Source organism: Arachis stenosperma, chromosome 5, assembly GCF_014773155.1.
Source record: "Arachis stenosperma cultivar V10309 chromosome 5, arast.V10309.gnm1.PFL2, whole genome shotgun sequence".
NCBI lineage: Eukaryota > Viridiplantae > Streptophyta > Magnoliopsida > Fabales > Fabaceae > Arachis > Arachis stenosperma.
Genome location: NC_080381.1, coordinates 76668734 through 76688374, shown reverse-complemented (window position 1 = coordinate 76688374; position 19641 = coordinate 76668734). Strand labels below are relative to the sequence as shown.

The window sequence follows — 19641 nt, the reverse complement described above, 5'->3', positions numbered from 1 at the left end:
CACACTTCCTTAGGCCACGCTTTTCCATTTTCTTCTTTTCTTCACCTACAATCAACCAAAACAACCACTCCAAGTATCACTAAATTCAAGAGGCTTATAAATCAATTAAAATTCAATTAAATTTAGCTTAAACCTCATGAGTTAACATTAATTTCATGGTAGTTGTTTGATTTAAAGAAGTTATGCATTTTCACTCCAAATCACTTACTTAGGATGCAAGAGAGTGCTTAAATGCTAATAAAACAAGTGAAATTAGCTTGAAAAATGGGTATATGATGACTTGTCATCAATGATGAACAAAGAGAAATGTTATTGATGATCTGAAAAATCATAAAATTGATTCTTGAAGCAAGAAAAAGCAAAGGCTTGCGAAAAAAAAAAAGCCGAAAAAAATAGAAAGAAAAAGAAAAAGCAAGCAGAAAAAGCCAATAGCCCTTAAAACCAAAAGGCAAGGGTAAAAAGGATCCAAGGCTTTGAGCATCAACGGATAGGAGGTGGTGCGCAAAATTATGAACAATACTTTTCACAACTCTCATAATCCCCGGTAATGAACCCCAAAAACTTGGTGCTCAATACCTTGGCATAAACACAACTTCGCACAACTAACCAGCAAGTGCACTGGGTCGTCCAAGTAATAAACCTTACGCGAGTAAGGGTCGATCCCACGGAGATTGTTGGTATGAAGCAAGCTATGGTCACCTTGTAAATCTTAGTCAGGCAGACTCAAATGGGTATAGGTGATAAACGCATAAAGCATAAAGATAAAGATAGAGATACTTATGTAATTCATTGGTAGGAACTTCAGATAAGCGTATGAAGATGCCTTCCCTTCCGTCTCTCTGCTTTCCTACTGTCTTCATCCAATCCTTCTTACTCCTTTCCATGGCAAGCTTATGTAGGGTTTCACCGTTGTCAGTGGCTACCTCCCATCCTCTCAGTGAAAATGTTCCTATGCTCTGTCACAGCATATGGCTAATCAGCTGTCGGTTCTCGGTCAGGCCGGAATAGAATCCAGTGATTCTTTTGCGTCTGTCACTAACGCCCCGCCTGCTAGGAGTTTGAAGCACGTCACAGTCATTCAATCATTGAATCCTACTCAGAATACCACAGACAAGGTTAGACCTTCCGGATTCTCTTGAATGCCGCCATCAGTTCTCGCCTATACCACGAAGACTCTGATCTCACGGACTGGCTGGCTCGTTTGTCAGGCGAGCACTCGGTTGTCAGGCGATCAACCATGCATCGTGTATCAGGAATCCAAGAGATAAACACTAGAGCCTTGGTTGTTTGTAGAACAGAAGTGGTTGTCAGTCACTTTGTTCATGAGTGAGAATGATGATGAGTGTCACGGATCATCACATTCATCAAGTTGAAGAACAAGTGATATCTTGGACAAAGAACAAGCGGAATTGAATAGAAGAACAATAGTAATTGCATTAATACTCGAGGTACAGCAGAGCTCCACACCTTAATCTATGGTGTGTAGAAACTCCACCGTTGAAAATACATAAGAACAGGGTCTAGGCATGGCCGAATGGCCAGCCTCCCAATGATCTAAGAACTAGATGTCCAAAGATGATCTAGAGATCTAAAGTGATCAAAAGATGTCAAATACAATAGTAAAAGGTCCTACTTATAGAGAACAAGTAGCCTAGGGTGTACAGAGATGAGTAAATGACATAAAAATCCACTTCCGGGCCCACTTGGTGTGTGCTTGGGCTGAGCAATGAAGCAATTTCGTGTAGAGACTCTCCTTGGAGTTAAACGCCAGCTTTTATGCCAGTTTGGGCGTTTAACTCCCATTTAGGTGCCAGTTCCGGCGTTTAACGCTGGAATTTCTGAGGGTGACTTTGAACGCCGGTTTGGGCCATCAAATCTTGGGAAAAGTATGGACTATCATATATTGCTGGAAAGCCCAGGATGTCTACTTTCCAATGCCGTTGAGAGCGCGCCAATTGGGCTTCTGTAGCTCCAGAAAATCCACTTCGAGTGCAGGGAGGTCAGAATCCAACAGCATCTGCAGTCCTTTTCAGTCTCTGAATCAGATTTTTGCTCAGAACCTTCAATTTCAGTCAGAAAATACCTGAAATCACAGAAAAACACACAAACTCATAGTAAAGTCCAGAAAAGTGAATTTTAACTAAAAACTAATAAAAATATACTAAAAACTAACTAAATCATACTAAAAACATACTAAAAACAATGCCAAAAAGGGTACAAATTATCCGCTCATCACAACACCAAACTTAAATTGTTGCTTGTCCTCAAGCAACTGAAGATCAAATAAGATAAAAAGAAAAGAATATGCAATGAACTCCAAAAACATCTATGAAGATCAGTATTAATTAGATGAGCGGGGCTTTTAGCTTTTTGCCTCTGAACAGTTTTGGCATCTCACTCTATCCTTTGCAACTCAGAATGATTGGCTTCTTTAGGAACTCAGAATTCAGATAGTGTTATTGATTCTCCTAGTTAAGTATGATGATTCTTGAACACAGCTACTTTATGAGTCTTGGCCGTGGCCCAAAGCACTCTGTCTTCTAGTATTACCACCGGATACATACATGCCACAGACACATAATTGGGTGAACCTTTTCAGATTGTGACTCAGCTTTGCTAGAGTCCCCAATTAGAGGTGTCCAGGGTTCTTAAGCACACTCTTATTGCCTTGGATCACAACTTTATTCTTTCTTTTTCTTTCTTTTTCTCTTTCTTTTTCGTTTTTTTTTTGTTCGCCTCTTCTCTTTTTTTTTTTTGTATTCACTGCTTTTTCTTGCTTCAAGAATCATTTTTATGATTTTTCAGATCCTCAGTAACATGTCTCCTTTTTCATCATTCTTTCAAGAGCCAACATTCATGAACCACAAATTCAAAAGACATATGCACTGTTTAAGCATTCATTCAGAAGACAAAAGTAATGCCACCACATCAAAATAATTAAACTGCTATAAAATTCAAAATTCATGCAATTCTTTCTTTTTTTTTCAATTAAGCACGTTTTTTCTTTTAAGAAAGGTGATGGATTCATAGGACATTCATAACTTTAAGGCATAGACACTAAGACACTAATGATCACAAGACACAAACATGGACAAACATAAGCATTAATTTTCGAAAAACAGAAAAATAAAGAACAAGGAGATTAAAGAACGGGTCCACCTTAGTGATGGCGGCTCTTTCTTCCTCTTGAAGATCCTATGGAGTGCTTGAGCTCCTCAATGTCTCTTCCTTGTCTTTGTTGCCCCTCTCTCATGATTCTTTGATCTTCTCTAATTTCATGAAGGAGGATGGAATGTTCTTGGTGCTCCACCCTTAGTTGTCCCATGTTGGAACTCAATTCTCCTAGGGAGGTGTTCAGTTGCTCCCAATAGTTCTGTGGAGGAAAGTGCATCCCTTGAGGCATCTCAGGGATCTCATGATGAGAGGGGTCTCTTGTGTGCTCCATCCTTTTCTTAGTGATGGGCTTATCCTCATCAATGGGGATGTCTCCCTCTATGTCAACTCCAACTGAATAACAGAGGTGACAAATGAGATGAGGAAAGGCTAACCTTGCTAAGGTAGAGGACTTGTCTGCCACCTTATAGAGTTCTTGGGCTATAACCTCATGAACTTCCACTTCTTCTCCAATCATGATGCTATGAATCATGATGGCCCGGTCTAGAGTAACTTCGGACCGGTTGCTAGTGGGAATGATTGAGCGTTGGATAAACTCCAACCATCCTCTAGCCACAGGTTTGAGGTCATGCCTTCTCAATTGAACCGGCTTCCCTCTTGAATCTCTCTTCCATTGGGCGCCCTCTTCACATATGACTGTGAGGACTTGGTCCAACCTTTGATCAAAGTTGACCCTTCTTGTGTAAGGATGTTCATCTCCTTGCATCATGGGCAAATTGAATGCCAACCTTACACTTTCCGGACTAAAATCCAAGTATTTCCCCCGAACCATAGTAAGATAATTCTTTGGATTCGGGTTCACACTTTGATCATGGTTCTTGGTGATCCATGCATTGGCATAGAACTCTTGAACCATTAAGATTCCAACTTGTTGAATGGGGTTGGTAAGAATTTCCCAACCTCTTCTTCGGATCTCATGTCGGATCTCCGGATATTCACTCTTTTTGAGTGAAAAAAGGACCTCGGGGATCACCTTCTTCAAGGCCACAACTTCATAGAAGTGGTCTTGATGCACCCTTGAGATGAATCTTTCCATCTCCCATGACTCGGAGGTAGAAGCTTTTGCTTTCCCTTTCCTCTTTCTAGAGGTTTCTCTGGCCTTGGATGCCATAAATGGTTATGGAAAAACGAAAAAGCAACGCTTTTACCACACCAAACTTAAAAGGTTTGCTCGTCCTCGAGCAATAGAAGAAAGAAGAGAGTAGAAGAAGAAGAAATGAGGGAGAAGGGAATGGCTTTTGTGTTCGGCCAAAGAGGGGGGGGGAAGTGGTGTTTAGGTTGTGTGAAAATGAAGGGGTGAAGAAGGGTATATATAGGGGAGGAGAGGCTTATGGTTCGGTCATGTGAGGGTGGGTTTGGGTGGGAAAGTGGTTTGAATTTGAATGGTGAGGTAGGTGGGGTTTTATGAAGGATGGATGTGAGTGGTGAAGAAAAAGAAGGGAGAGAGAGTGGTGGGGTTGGTGGGGATCCTGTGGGGTCCACAGATCCTGTGGTGTCAAGGAAAAGTCATCCCTGCACCAAATGGCATTCAAAATCACGTTTTGAGCCATTTATGGCGTTAAACGCCGGGCTGGTGCCCATTCCTGGCGTTTAACGCCAGGTTCTTGCCCTTTTCTGGCGTTTAACGCCAGTCTGGTGCCCCTTTCTAGCGTTAAACGCCCAGAATGGTGCCAGACTGGGCGTTAAACGCCCAACTGCTAGCCTCACTAGCGTTTAAACACCAGTGGGTTCTTCCTCCAGGGTGTGCTGTTTTTCTTCCTGTTTTTCATTCTGTTTTTGCTTTTTCAATTGATTTTGTGTCTTCTTATGATCATCAACCTACAAAAAACATAAAATAACAAAGAGAAATAGATAAAATATAACATTGGGTTGCCTCCCAACAAGCGCTTCTTTAATGTCAGTAGCTTGACAGAGGGCTCTCATGGAGCCTCACAGATACTCAGAGCAATGTTGGGACCTCCCAACACCAAACTTAGAGTTTGAATGTGGGGGTTCAACACCAAACTTAGAGTTTGGTTGTGGCCTCCCAACACCAAACTTAGAGTTTGACTGTGGGGGCTCCGTTTGACTCTGATTTGAGAGAAGCTCTTCATGCTTCCTCTCCATGGTGACAGAGGGATATCCTTGAGCCTTAAACACAAAGGATTCTTCATTCACTTGAATGACCAGTTCGCTTCCATCAACATCAATCACAGCCTTTGCTATGGCTAGGAAGGGTCTGCCAAGGATGATGGTTTCATCCATGCACTTCCCAGTCTCTAGGACTATGAAATCAGCAGGGATGTAATGGTTTTCAATCTTCACCAAAACATCCTCTACAAGTCCATGAGCTTGTTTTCTTGAGTTGTCTGCCATCTCCAATGAGATTCTTGCAGCTTGCACCTCAAAGATCCCTAGCTTCTCCATTACAGAGAGAGGCATGAGGTTTACACTTGACCCTAAGTCACACAGAGCCTTCTTGAAGGTCATGGTGCCTATGGTACAAGGTATTGAAAACTTCCCAGGATCTTGTCTCTTTTGAGGTAATTTCTGCCTAGACAAGTCATCCAGTTCTTTGGTGAGCAAAGGAGGTTCATTCTCCCAAGTCTCATTTCCAAATAACTTGTCATTTAGCTTCATGATTGCTCCAAGGTATTTAGCAACTTGCTCTTCAGTGACATACTCGTCCTCTTCAGAGGAAGAATACTCATCAGATCTCATGAAAGGCAGAAGTAAATCCAATGGAATCTCTATGGTCTCATTTTGAGCCTCAGATTCCCATGGTTCCTCATTGGGGAACTCAGTGGAGGTCAGTGCACGCCCATTGAGGTCTTCCTCAGTGGCGTTCACTTCCTCTCCTTCCTCTCCAAATTCGGCCATGTTGATGGCCTTGCACTCTCCTTTTGGATTTTCTTCTGTGTTGCTTGGGAGAGTACTAGGAGGGAGTTCAGTAACTTTCTTGCTCAGCTGTCCCACTTGTGCCTCCAAATTCCTAATGGAGGACCTTGTTTCAGTCATGAAACTTTGAGTGGTTTTGATTAGATCAGAGACCATGGTTGCTAAGTCAGAGGTGTTCTGCTTAGAACTCTCTGTCTGTTGCTGAGAAGATGATGGAAAAGGCTTGCCATTGCTAAACCTGTTTCTTCCACCATTATTGTTGTTGAAACCTTGTTGAGGTCTCTCTTGATTCTTCCATGAGAAATTTGGGTGATTTCTCCATGAAGAATTATAGGTGTTTCCATAGGGTTCTCCTAAGTAATTCACCTCTTCCATTGAAGGGTTCTCAGGATCATAAGCTTCTTCTTCAGATGAAGCATCCTTAGTACTGCTTGGTGCATTTTGCATTCCAGACAGACTTTGAGAAATCAAATTGACTTGTTGAGTCAATATCTTGTTCTGAGCCAGTATGGCATTCAGAGTGTCAATCTCAAGAACTCCTTTCTTCTGATTTGTCCCATTGTTCACAGGATTCCTTTCAGAAGTGTACATGAATTGGTTATTTGCAACCATTTCAATTAGCTCTTGAGCTTCTGTAGGCGTCTTCTTCAGATGAAGAGATCCTCCAGCAGAGCTATCCAAAGACATCTTGGATAGTTCAGAGAGACCATCATAGAAAATACCTATGATGCTCCATTCAGAAAGCATGTCAGAAGGACATTTTCTGATCAATTGTTTGTATCTTTCCCAAGCTTCATAGAGGGATTCTCCATCCTTCTGTCTGAAGGTTTGGACTTCCACTCTAAGCTTACTCAATTTTTGAGGTGGAAAGAACTTTGCCAAGAAGGCATTGACTAGCTTTTCCTATGAGTCCAGGCTTTCTTTAGGTTGTGAATCCAACCATGTCCTAGCTCTGTCTCTTATAGCAAAAGGGAATAGCATAAGTCTGTAGACCTCAGGGTCTACCCCATTAGTCTTGACAGTGTCACAGATTTGCAAGAACTCAGCCAAAAACTGATGAGGATCTTCCAATGGAAGTCCATGGAACTTGCAATTCTGTTGCATTAGAGAAACTAATTGAGGCTTAAGCTCAAAGTTGTTTGCTCCAATGGCAGGGATAGAGATGCTTCTCCCATAGAAGTCGGGAGTAGGTGCAGTAAAGTCACCCAGCACCTTCCTTGCATTGTTTGCATTGTTGTTGTTTTCGGCTGCCATGTCTTCTTCTTCTTTGAAGATTTCTGTTAGGTCCTCTATAGAGAATTGTGCCTTAGCTTCTCTTAGCTTTCGCTTCAAGGTCCTTTCAGGTTCAGGGTCAGCTTCAACAAGAATGCCTTTGTCTCTGCTCCCGCTCATATGAAAGAGAAGAGAACAAGAAAATGTGGAATCCTCTATGTCACAGTATAGAGATTCCTTGAGGTGTCAGAAGAACAGAAAAATAGAAGAAAGAGGTAGAAGAATTCGAACTTAATCAGAGAGAGTTCGAATTGTGCATTGAGAAGGAGTGGTACTCCATAAATAGAAGGATGTGGGAAGAGGGGAAGAGAATTTTTGAAAATTAATTAAAAAGTTTTTTTTTTTAAAACATTTTGAAAAATTGATTGATAATTTTCGAAAACTCAAAGTGGAAAAGGAATCAAGTGATTTTTGAAAAAGATTTGAAATTAGAAATGAAAAAGATTTGATTGAAAACTATTTTGAAAAAGATGTGATTAAAAAGATATGATTGAAAAGATATGATTTGAAAACAATTTTTAAAAGATATGATTTTAAAAATTAATGACTTGCCTAACAAGAAAAGATATGATTCAAACATTAAACCTTTCTCAACAGAAAAGGCAATATACTTGAGATATTCAATCAAATCATTAATTGTTAGTAAGTATCTTAAAAAAAGAAAGAAATTGATTTTGAAAACATTTGATTGAAAAGATATGATTTGAAAAAGATTTGATTTTGAAAAACTTTGAAAACTTGGAAAAAAATTGGTTTGAAAACAAAATCTTCCCCCTTGTGCCATCCTGGCGTTAAACGCCCAGAATGGTATCCATTCTGGCGTTTAACGCCCAAAATGCTACCTTTTTGGGCGTTAAACGCCCAACCAGGTACCCTGGCTGGCGTTTAAACGCCAGTCTGTCCTTCTTCACTGGGCGTTTTGAACGCCCAGCTCTTTCTGTGTAATTCCTCTGCTGCATGTTCTGAATCTTCAGTTCCCTGTACTATTGACTTGAAATAGAACCAAGATCAAATAAACAATACATGCAAGACACCAAACTTAAAATCAGACACTAGACTCAAACAAGAAACATGAAATATTTTTGGTTTTTATGATTTTGTAAATTTTTTTTTGTGCTTTTTCGAAAATTATATGGAAAAGAAAATAAAGGTATCAAAATTCTTAATGAGAATTCCAGGAATCATGCAATGTTAGTCTAAAGCTTCAGTCTAAAGGAATTAGACATGGCTAGCCAAGCTTCAGCAGGACATTGCACTCAAGAGCTAAAAACATGGTGCGCGAAATTGTGAACAATACTTTTCACAACTCTCATAATCCCCGGTAATGAACCCCAAAAACTTGGTGCTCAATACCTTGGCATAAACACAACTTCGCACAACTAACCAGCAAGTGCACTGGGTCGTCCAAGTAATAAACCTTACGCGAGTAAGGGTCGATCCCACGGAGATTGTTGGTATGAAGCAAGCTATGGTCACCTTGTAAATCTTAGTCAGGCAGACTCAAATGGGTATAGGTGATAAACGCATAAAGCATAAAGATAAAGATAGAGATACTTATGTAATTCATTGGTAGGAACTTCAGATAAGCGTATGAAGATGCCTTCCCTTCCGTCTCTCTGCTTTCCTACTGTCTTCATCCAATCCTTCTTACTCCTTTCCATGGCAAGCTTATGTAGGGTTTCACCGTTGTCAGTGGCTACCTCCCATCCTCTCAGTGAAAATGTTCCTATGCTCTGTCACAGCATATGGCTAATCAGCTGTCGGTTCTCGGTCAGGCCGGAATAGAATCCAGTGATTCTTTTGCGTCTGTCACTAACGCCCCGCCTGCTAGGAGTTTGAAGCACGTCACAGTCATTCAATCATTGAATCCTACTCAGAATACCACAGACAAGGTTAGACCTTCCGGATTCTCTTGAATGCCGCCATCAGTTCTCGCCTATACCACGAAGACTCTGATCTCACAGAATGGCTGGCTCGTTTGTCAGGCGAGCACTCGGTTGTCAGACGATCAACCATGCATCGTGTATCAGGAATCCAAGAGATAAACACTAGAGCCTTGGTTGCTTGTAGAACAGAAGTGGTTGTCAGTCACTTTGTTCATGAGTGAGAATGATGATGAGTGTCACGGATCATCACATTCATCAAGTTGAAGAACAAGTGATATCTTGGACAAAGAACAAGCGGAATTGAATAGAAGAACAATAGTAATTGCATTAATACTCGAGGTACAGCAGAGCTCCACACCTTAATCTATGGTGTGTAGAAACTCCACCGTTGAAAATACATAAGAACAGGGTCTAGGCATGGCCGAATGGCCAGCCTCCCAATGATCTAAGAACTAGATGTCCAAAGATGATCTAGAGATCTAAAGTGATCAAAAGATGTCAAATACAATAGTAAAAGGTCCTACTTATAGAGAACTAGTAGCCTAGGGTGTACAGAGATGAGTAAATGACATAAAAATCCACTTCCGGGCCCACTTGGTGTGTGCTTGGGCTGAGCAATGAAGCAATTTCGTGTAGAGACTCTCCTTGGAGTTAAACGCCAGCTTTTATGCCAGTTTGGGCGTTTAACTCCCATTTAGGTGCCAGTTCCGGCGTTTAACACTGGAATTTCTGAGGGTGACTTTGAACGCCGGTTTGGGCTATCAAATCTTGGGCAAAGTATGGACTATCATATATTGCTGGAAAGCCCAGAATGTCTACTTTCCAACGCCGTTGAGAGCGTGCCAATTGGGCTTCTGTAGCTCCAGAAAATCCACTTCGAGTGCAGGGAGGTCAAAATCCAACAGCATCTGCAGTCCTTTTCAGTCTCTGAATCAGATTTTTGCTCAGAACCTTCAATTTCAGTCAGAAAATACCTGAAATCACAGAAAAACACACAAACTCATAGTAAAGTCCAGAAAAGTGAATTTTAACTAAAAACTAATAAAAATATACTAAAAACTAACTAAATCATACTAAAAACATACTAAAAACAATGCCAAAAAGGGTACAAATTATCCGCTCATCAGGAGGGCCCAAGGAAATAAAATCCAGGCCTAAGCGGCTAATTCAAGCTGTCCCTAACCATGTGCTTGTGGCATGCAGGTCCAAGTGAAAAGCTTGAGACTAAGTGGTTAAAGTCGTGATCCAAAGCAAAAAGAGTGTGCTTAAGAGCTCTGGACACCTCTAACTGGGGACTCTAGCAAAGCTGAGTCACAATATGAAAAGGTTCACCCTGTCATGTGTCTGTTGCATTTATGTATCCGGTGGTAATACTGGAAAACAAAATGCTTAGGGCCACGGCCAAGACTCATAAAAGTAGCTGTGTTCAAGAATTAACAAACTTAACTAGGAGAATCAATAACACTATCTGAAATTCTAAGTTCCTAGAGATGCCAATCATTCTGAGCTTCAAAGGAAAAAGTGAGATGCCAAAACTGTTCAGAAGCAAAAAGCTACAATTCCCGCTCATCTAATTAGAATTAATATTCATTGATATTTTAGAATTTATAGTATATTCTCTTCTTTTTATCCTATTTGATTTTCAGTTGCTTGGGGACAAGCAACAATTTAAGTTTGGTGTTGTGATGAGCGGATAATTTATATGCTTTTTGGCATTGTTTTTAGGTAGTTTTTAGTATGATCTAGCTACTTTTAGGGATGTTTTCATTAGTTTTTATGTTAAATTCACATTTCTGTACTTTACTATGAGTTTGTGTGTTTTTCTGTGATTTCAGGTAATTTCTGGCTGAAATTGAAGGACTTGAGCAAAACTCTGATAGGAGGCTGACAAAGGACTGCTGATGCTGTTGGAATCTGACCTCCCTGCACTCAAAATGAATTTTCTGGAGCTACTGAACTCCAAATGGCGAGCTCTTAATGGCGTTGGAAATTAGACATCCAGAGCTTTCCAGCAATATATAATAGTCCATACTTTATTTGGGAATTGATGACATAAACTGGCGCTCAACGCTTGTTCCATGTTGTTGTCTGGAGTAAAACGCCAGAAACATGTCACAACCCGGAGTTGAACGCCCAAAACACGTTACAACTTGGCGTTCAACTCCAATAAAAGCCTCAGCTCGTGGATAGATCAAGCTCAGCCCAAACATACACCAAGTGGGCCCCGGAAGTGGATTTATGCATCAATTACTTACTTCTGTAAACCCTAGTAGCTTGTTTATTATAAATAGAACTTTTTACTAGTGTATTAGTCGTCTTTTGACCACGTTACATCTTTGGTCTCAGTTTTGTTTTATTCTTCATCTTAGGAAGCCATTGATCACGTTTTGGGGGCTGGCCATTCGGCCATGCCTGAAACTTTCACTTATGTATTTTCAACGGTGGAGTTTCTACACACCATAGATTAAGGGTGTGGAGCTCTGCTGTACCTCAAGTTTCAATACAATTACTATTATTTCCTATTCAATTCTCTTTTATTCCTATTCTAAGATATTCGTTGCACTTCAACTTGATGAATGTGATGATCCGTGACACTCATCATCATTCTCACCTATGAACGCACGTGACTGACAACCACTTCCGTTCTACCTTAGGCCGGGCGCATATCTCTTGGATTCCTTAATCAGAATCCTCGTGGTATAAGCTAGAATTGATGACGGCATTCATGAGAATCCGGAAAGTCTAAACCTTGTCTGTGGTATTCTGAGTAGGATTCCGGGATTGAATGACTGTGACGAGCTTCAAACTCCTGAAAGCTGGGCGTTAGTGACAGACGCAAAAGAATCAAGGGATTCTATTCCAACCTGATTGAGAACCGACAGATGATTAGCCGTGCTGTGACAGAGCATAGGACCATTTTCACTGAGAGGATGGGATGTAGCCATTGACAATGGTGATGCCCTACATATAGCTTGCCATGGAAAGGAGTAAGAAGTATTGGATGAATGTAATAAGAAAGTAGAGATTCAAGAGGAGCACAGCATCTCCATACGCCTATCTAAAATTCCCACTTTTGATTTACATAAGTATTTCTATCCTATTTTATTTTCTGTTTATTATTAATTTTCGAGCATATCATAAACCAACTTAATCTGCTTAACTGAGATTTACAAGGTGACCATAGCTTGCTTCATACCAACAATCTCCGTAGGATCGACCCTTACTCACGTAAGGTATTACTTGGACGACCCAGTGCACTTGCTGGTTAGTTGAACGGAGTTGTGATCACACGTGCCATTACCAGGGATTATTAAGATCCCAATTCATCATACCATGATCTCTTTGGGGTATTTTTGATAGAGCCATTATTTAAATTTCATACAAGTACAAAGAGACCAACTTTGAGGATCACAATTTCGTCCACCATGCCTCACTAAGAATTCTTTAGTTGTGACACAAGGAATTTCAATTTCTCTTGGTGGTTGTGTTTGATACAATATTTTTTAATTAAAATGGAGTTTATCTCACATGTTGATCAATCATATTACATGGGATATTGCCCACCACCACATAATGATTCATGTCATTATCCTCATGGTGGATGGGAATATCAACAAGAAATGATGGATCATGAGCAATCAACCCAAATGAGATATGCCCCAAGGTCACATAATGATCAAGCAAGTTACATGGGGTATTTCCCACAGCCACAAAATGATTCAAGTTACTATACTAATTGTGGTTGGGGATATCATGATCAAGGAATGATGGGGTTTGAGCAATCAAACCAAATGGGATACGTCCCAAGGTCTCAAAATGGTTCATACTCCTATGAATGGAACAACTATCCATATTGTGATTGGAAAGGCCAAAATTAAAGAAAATTCGATGTTTCCTATCCCATCTATTAAGAGCCATCATCCCTAGATGCATTTAGGCAAAATTGTCCAACCTCACCTCCAAAGTTTTCGTATCAAAATTCTTCACCACTTGAGTTTGCCTCCACACAAAATTCCTTCCAAAATCCATACAATTCAGTTCATCAACCACAAAATTCATTTCACTATACATAAAACTCATTTCAAAATTCACAAAATTCATTTCACAACTCACAAAACTCCTTCCATACTCCGCAAAAAGACTTCACCACTGGTGCACGAAATCGCAATCACACCTTTGCAACTCCGCACAATGATAGGCACGCGGTGATGTATTGGAAGAGATTTTCTTAATGAAAATTACGTTGCAAGTATAGTTCTACCAATAACAATCCTCACGAATCAAATTTAGAATGGAATTGGTTGTCACAAGTTCAACCCCAATGAAATAACCGAAGTATTTAAACCTCGGGTCGTCTCACGAAGAGTGGGCAAACATGTATTTCAACATTGATTGGAAATCCGGGGTTGTGATTCATTAACAAGAAAGTAAATTGGGAATCTTAACAAACAAGCAATTTAAAGAGGTAATGAACTAATTCAAATAACAAGCAAGATGTGAATGAATTCAAACTAAGGAAACCATATTCAATTTAATTCTACTCTTGACTAAACAATAACTACAACTAAACAAGACAATTGAGAAATTGGTTTTCAAATATGAATGATAAAAGCAACTCTTGGTTAGGCATGGGAATTGGGGTCACCATCCTTGTCTAACAACCATATCCTGACAATTATGAGGAGTCGAACTCACTCAGTCTACTTCCAAACATGAAGTACGTCAAGTGGTTTGGTCAACATCAACCCATAAGGCCGCACCTCACTACTAATTAACCTAGTAGTAGGATATTGTTAATGGGTATCAAATTGACCACTAAGGACTCTTAAATCATCAATTCCATTAGACCCAATGACTCAAGCTTACCCAATTCCCTTAGCCTAAGCCAAGAGTAAAAAGAACTACCCCATAATCAAGGTAAACAATTCAGCAAACACTTGGTAAGCATTAACAAAAGACATGTTCAAATGGTAATTAAATTGAGATCAACAAATAACTACTAACAATTATCAACTAACAAGAGTTCAAACAATACAATGAAACATAAAAATCATCAATCAAACATCAACAACTCAAGATTCATAACATTCATAAATTGGGTATAAAGTGACAATTGATAAAAATCCATAAATCAACACAAGATCTAAGTGAAAATATACTAGGAAATTCAAATTGAGTAATCAAAAGTGGTAATTAACAAAACCCAATTTAGAATCAACAAAGAAGATCAATCCAAAGCTAGATCTAGGGAAGAACAAGGGTTTCTTCCCCTAGAGAGCAAAAGAACCTAAGAAAACTTGAAAAATTGTGTCTTAGTGCAAAATGATTGATCCCCCTTTTCTCCCTAGCATCCTTGGGTTTTTTCCATGCAGAAGCAGCCTGAATTTGGGCCCATTCAGCCCCAGAAATTGCTAGGCACGATTTCTTTTAAAGAGGTCACGTGCAGCTTCCCGCGCGTGCGCGTCATGCGTACGCTCGCGCCGATTGCTTCTGCGATCCATGCTAGCACGCCAATTGCGCGTGCCCGTCGGTGGAAATTCTTTGTCTTGCGCGGATGTGTCCATCCTTGCGCTCCGATTCCAATTATCTTCATCCATGCGTGCGCATGATATGCGCGTACGCGCCGATGCTGCAATTTCCAAAATCCAATTCTTCATGTTCCTTCCTTTTGTGCATGCTTTCCTTCTCTCTTCTAGGCCATTCTTACCCTACTAATTCTGAAATCACTAAACAAATACGTCACGGCATCGAATGGCAATAAAGAGGATCAAAATATAGCAATTCTAAGGCAAAATAAGCATGTTTTCTTCAATGGAGCAACATTGGGAAGTGAACACTAAACCATGCATTTCTTGTGAATAAGTGTGAAAAATATTGATAAAAATCTCCAAAATAAGCACAAGATAAACCACAAAATCGGAGTTTATCAAATCTCCCCATACTTAAACCAAGCATGTCCTCATGCTTAAAATAAAAAAGATCAAGGGTCATGGTGAGAAAGGGTTTATGAAATGAAAACTCTCTAAGTGAATGCATGCGATTAATGTAAAATTGTCTATCTACTTGGTCAAGGGTAAATCCATTCTCGAATAACACATGTGAGTATATGGGGTAAAATGATGTAATTCATGAGTCCTACCAAATTGAATATCACAATGGAGTGCATATGACTTGCTAAACGAACGCTTGTGAAAGCCGGGAACAAAGAGTTGAGCATCGAACTCTCACCGGATGTGTATCCGCTCTATGCGCTCAAGTGTATAGGGTTCGTCACTCAATCCTCTCCTATTCATGCTTTCCAAGATTTGTCTTTCATCAAACAATCAACAATTACTTAATGCATGCTTACAAGTATCATGAGGTCTTATCTATGGGTTGTAACGTGGCTAGGGTGAGGGTGAGGATGCATATGGTTAAGTAAGCTTAAGATTTGAGTCCTCGATTAACTTAGAATCCCACTAAACACACAAGACAACCTATGCAACTATGATATATTACCTAGCTACCCTTGAGTCCCACTTTTTGTGCACTCATGTGTATTTTTGAATTCGCATCCCATATGCATTGTTTTCACTACTTTTCCTAAGGGCATTTTTGTCCCTTTTTATTGTCTTTCTTCTTCTTCTTTTTTTTTTTATTATATGTATATATATTCTTTCTTTTCTTTTCTTTTTCATTCATTTTCATATATACACATATGGAATTTTCCTTTTTCTTCTCTCTTTTTTTTTTAGTCCCCTTTTCCTTGGGGTTCATGTACAAAAGTTTCAATGCATATGGTTCAATCATTCATTACATGAGTGTGTTCCCAAATCCCAAAATTCTTAATTACAATACACTTTATTATCTACCCAAATCCCCAAGTCTACCCTCCTAATTACATGATACACATCCTAACTCTCCTAAGCTAATCAAGGATCCAACATGGGAAGATTCATGGTTTTTCACTTAGGGCTATTGATGTGCTCTTTCTAGGAACAAAGGGGGTTTATCATAGGCTCAAATTCGGTTAGCAATGGTAGATAAAGGGTTAAGGCCATTTGGGAAAAGTGACTATTGAAATGATGGCCTCAATCATGTAAATGCATTCATACACAAAGTAATGCACATATAGAATCAGACAAAGCAAGAATTGCAATTATAGAGAGAGAATAATGCACACAAGAATGGAGCTTGATGGTTAAAAGATGTAACCATATATTGGGCTCAAAACTTACATGCTTGTGTTCTTAGCTCAATCACTATGTTCCAAAATACATTCTTAAAGCAAGTTCAACACAAAAAAAAATATTATTTTTGGTAGGGTTTGGTAGGGTAGGATACCCCAAAACACAGTTTCATGGAAAAGAAGTTATTATTTGACCAAGAAACTCTATAGAAACTAACTATCATGCAAGAAATATTTACAAGCAAACTAATTACACATGCAATGTACTACTACTAAGTAAGAATTAAATCCATGGGTGTTGGAAGGAAGAGAGTGTTACCCATGGAGATCGGTTGAACGACCTCCCCACACTTAAAATTTAGCACGGTCCTCCTTGCTACTAAGAATGCGCAAGGGATGGTCGGAACTGGAACCTTCACTATCGTCCTCATCAGGTTCTTCCATGTTAGGGGTAACACAACGCAGAAGCTTCTTGATATGAGTGTATCGGCGTTGATTGCGCCGCTCATATCTATCAATCTTCCGGTGTAGATCTTCTATCCTTTGATGAGTGGATCTTTGTTGCGGCGGTGATGAAGAGATAGGAGGAACAGTAGGCGGTCGAGCTATGTCAAGGCTTGGGTTGTTCATGCGAAGGTGTAAATATTTTCTAGTCGGGACCACATCGCCCTTAGCAGGAATTATAGCTTTCACATCTGTGGCTTCCCAAGGAACACCCACAGCAGCAACTAAATTGGATACCAAAGCTGGAAATGGCAAATTGCCCCGGTTGTGGATTTGACCCATCGCTTGCTTGACAATAAGTGGAATGTTTACCGGTCTCCCAATGAGAACGCACCAAATAAGCAAGGCGAGTTCCGCCGTGAAGGACGACTTGTGAATGCTAGGTAGCACATAGTGAGATAGAATCTGGGCCCAAGCTCTAGCTTCTACAGTGAGAAAGCGAGCGTCAATGGACTTAGGCCTCATTCGGAGTCTACCACGGGTCCAAAATGTCTCTAGCTCAGCAATGACTCGGAGGATCGAGTCCCAATCAAAACCAAACTTCTCCCACTGACGTAAGACCTCTTGGTAGCCATCCATGTCACTTGGTACCAGTAGAACATTAAGCACTTGCTGAATAGCCTCTTCTGACACCGAAACTTGCTTCCGGTGCACATACACCGATTGAAGAGAGGGAAGATGGTAGTTAGTGTAAAATTCCACCGCCCATGAGAGGTTGACCTCTTGTGGTTTTCTCAGAAGAAACTCACATCCTCACTGTTCAATGCGGGGTAGAATATAAGGAGCAACCTTGTCCGGCGGAGCGAGTAGATGCTCAGCATGATAGTTCCTCTCAACCATGAGGGGGAACATAAGTTCACAGAAGCGGTTGGGGAACTTTGAAGGATCTTTTGCCGGTTTTCTCTTTTCATTATCATCAATAGGAGCGGGCGCTTTTGCCTTTTTAAATAGAGGCTTGGCTCCTAATGAAGATTGCGCCTTAGAGCATGACTTTGGGGGTGCCCTCTTGGCGGCTGGTTTCCTTGAAGCTTTCTCCTTGCTTTTCTTGGTGACCATCCTAAAAAGGAAGGGCAAGAAGGAAATTGTTAAACCCAAAGTATCAACTTATTAAACATGTAAGTGGGTTGTGTGCCCAAAGGAATAGTATAACAAAGTAGTCATATGAGCATGGGTCACAACACTTGGCATGGGATGCATGAGGGGGTAAAGCATGCAATATGCAGAGGAATGATCTCAAGCATCCAAAACAAAGAGCAAGTCATATCCAATGGGTATCTAATTGATAAGTAGTAAGTAAAGTGTGTTCAATGCACTTAGAAGAGAGCAAGTGAGTGAGGAGGAAGCACAAAATTGAAGAGATATGATTAGAATAACCCAAAATGGCATATGTGCATTTCCTCGAACACTTGGCGTGCAATCAGCAAGCAATGAACAGTTGAAGAGATATTTAACCACTTAGGAACCCAAAATGGAGGCAATCATCACACACTAACATCACAAAGATCTATCAAAGTAATCAAAGTTCAAATTCAACATCCATGGTAAAAAAAAACAAAAAAAAAAAAGAAAAAACAAACAAGTAAAGAACAAGTATTATAACAAGTAACTAGGAAAGAAACTAAGCAAGTTAACAAGAAAAATCTAACTAGAAAAAGAAAATGATGTGAAGAAGATAATAGATGAGATAAGGAGGAAGTAGAACCTTGTAGTGTGCCAAAGAACAATGTTAATGTTCTTGTTGAAGGTGAGAAAGAGAGGGAAGAGATGTCGTGCCACCGGAGAAGGTGGTGGTCGCCGGTGAGTAGCCAGAGACAATGATGGTGAAGTATGGGAGAGGAGAATAAGAGAAATGATGGAGAAAGAAGAAGGAGTGAAGAAAGAAAATTGAAAGGGGGAGAAGAAGCAGGGCGCGTAGCTTTAAAGCAGAATCGCGCAACTTGCGCGAGCGCGCGCAGTGCGCTGATGCACAGATGAGAGAAGATCAAGGGACGCAAGCGCGTCCTTGGCGCATTTGCGCAAGTGCAGATGTGCTTCTGGCACAGAGGGGGCATAACTCTCTGGTTTTTATACCAGAGTTGGCGTGCAGCTCAGGCACGCGGATGCGCATACTTCGCTGACGCGTGCATGATAGTGTTGGAGACCGGCGCGGTTGCGTGAAATGCGCAGAAGCGCCAGTGTGAACACAGGCTGGACACAGAGTAGGCACAACTCTCTGGAATTTGTATCAGAGAGGTCAGTCATACAATCGGGGCGCACGCAGGCAGTGTGTTGGCGCGCAGAGGCTGGCATGAGACGGGCACAAAGTGGGCATGACTCTCGGGTTTTTGGCCCAAGGGTAGGAATGCACCACCGGCACGGACGCGAGCAGTGCGCTGGTGCGCCGGTTCCCGAACTGCCTTTTCTTTTTCTTTTTTTTTCTTTTCTTCTCTCTTTCTCTTTTTTTTTTGTTTTGGTAGGGGTTTTAGCTAGCATGCAAGAGAACACTTCACAAATTCATGCATCATTCAAAACATAGCATTCTCTCTATTCCAACAAGTCATCCATACCAAAATGATGAAATTTATCTAAACATGCTAGTTAACCAACAAAAATGACAACAACTAGAATTCCTAAGCAATCAACAACATCAAGAGATCACAAAATTCTTAAAAATCTAAATAAAAAGAAGATGGTATACACAAGGAAGATCTTACCACGGTGGGGTGCCTCCCACCAAGCACTTTGCTTTAACGTCCTTAAGTTGGACGGTCAGTCAGTCGC

At 40.5% G+C, this 19641-nt stretch overlaps 1 non-coding gene across 1 annotated transcript; it reads left to right on the top strand.

Moving 5' to 3' along the window:
• Positions 1-6792: 6792 nt before the first annotated feature.
• LOC130984850 (small nucleolar RNA R71) lies at positions 6793-6900 on the top strand. The gene has a single exon (XR_009088756.1). It is a non-coding gene; the product is annotated as a small nucleolar RNA R71 (small nucleolar RNA).
• The last annotated feature ends 12741 nt before the right edge of the window (positions 6901-19641 follow it).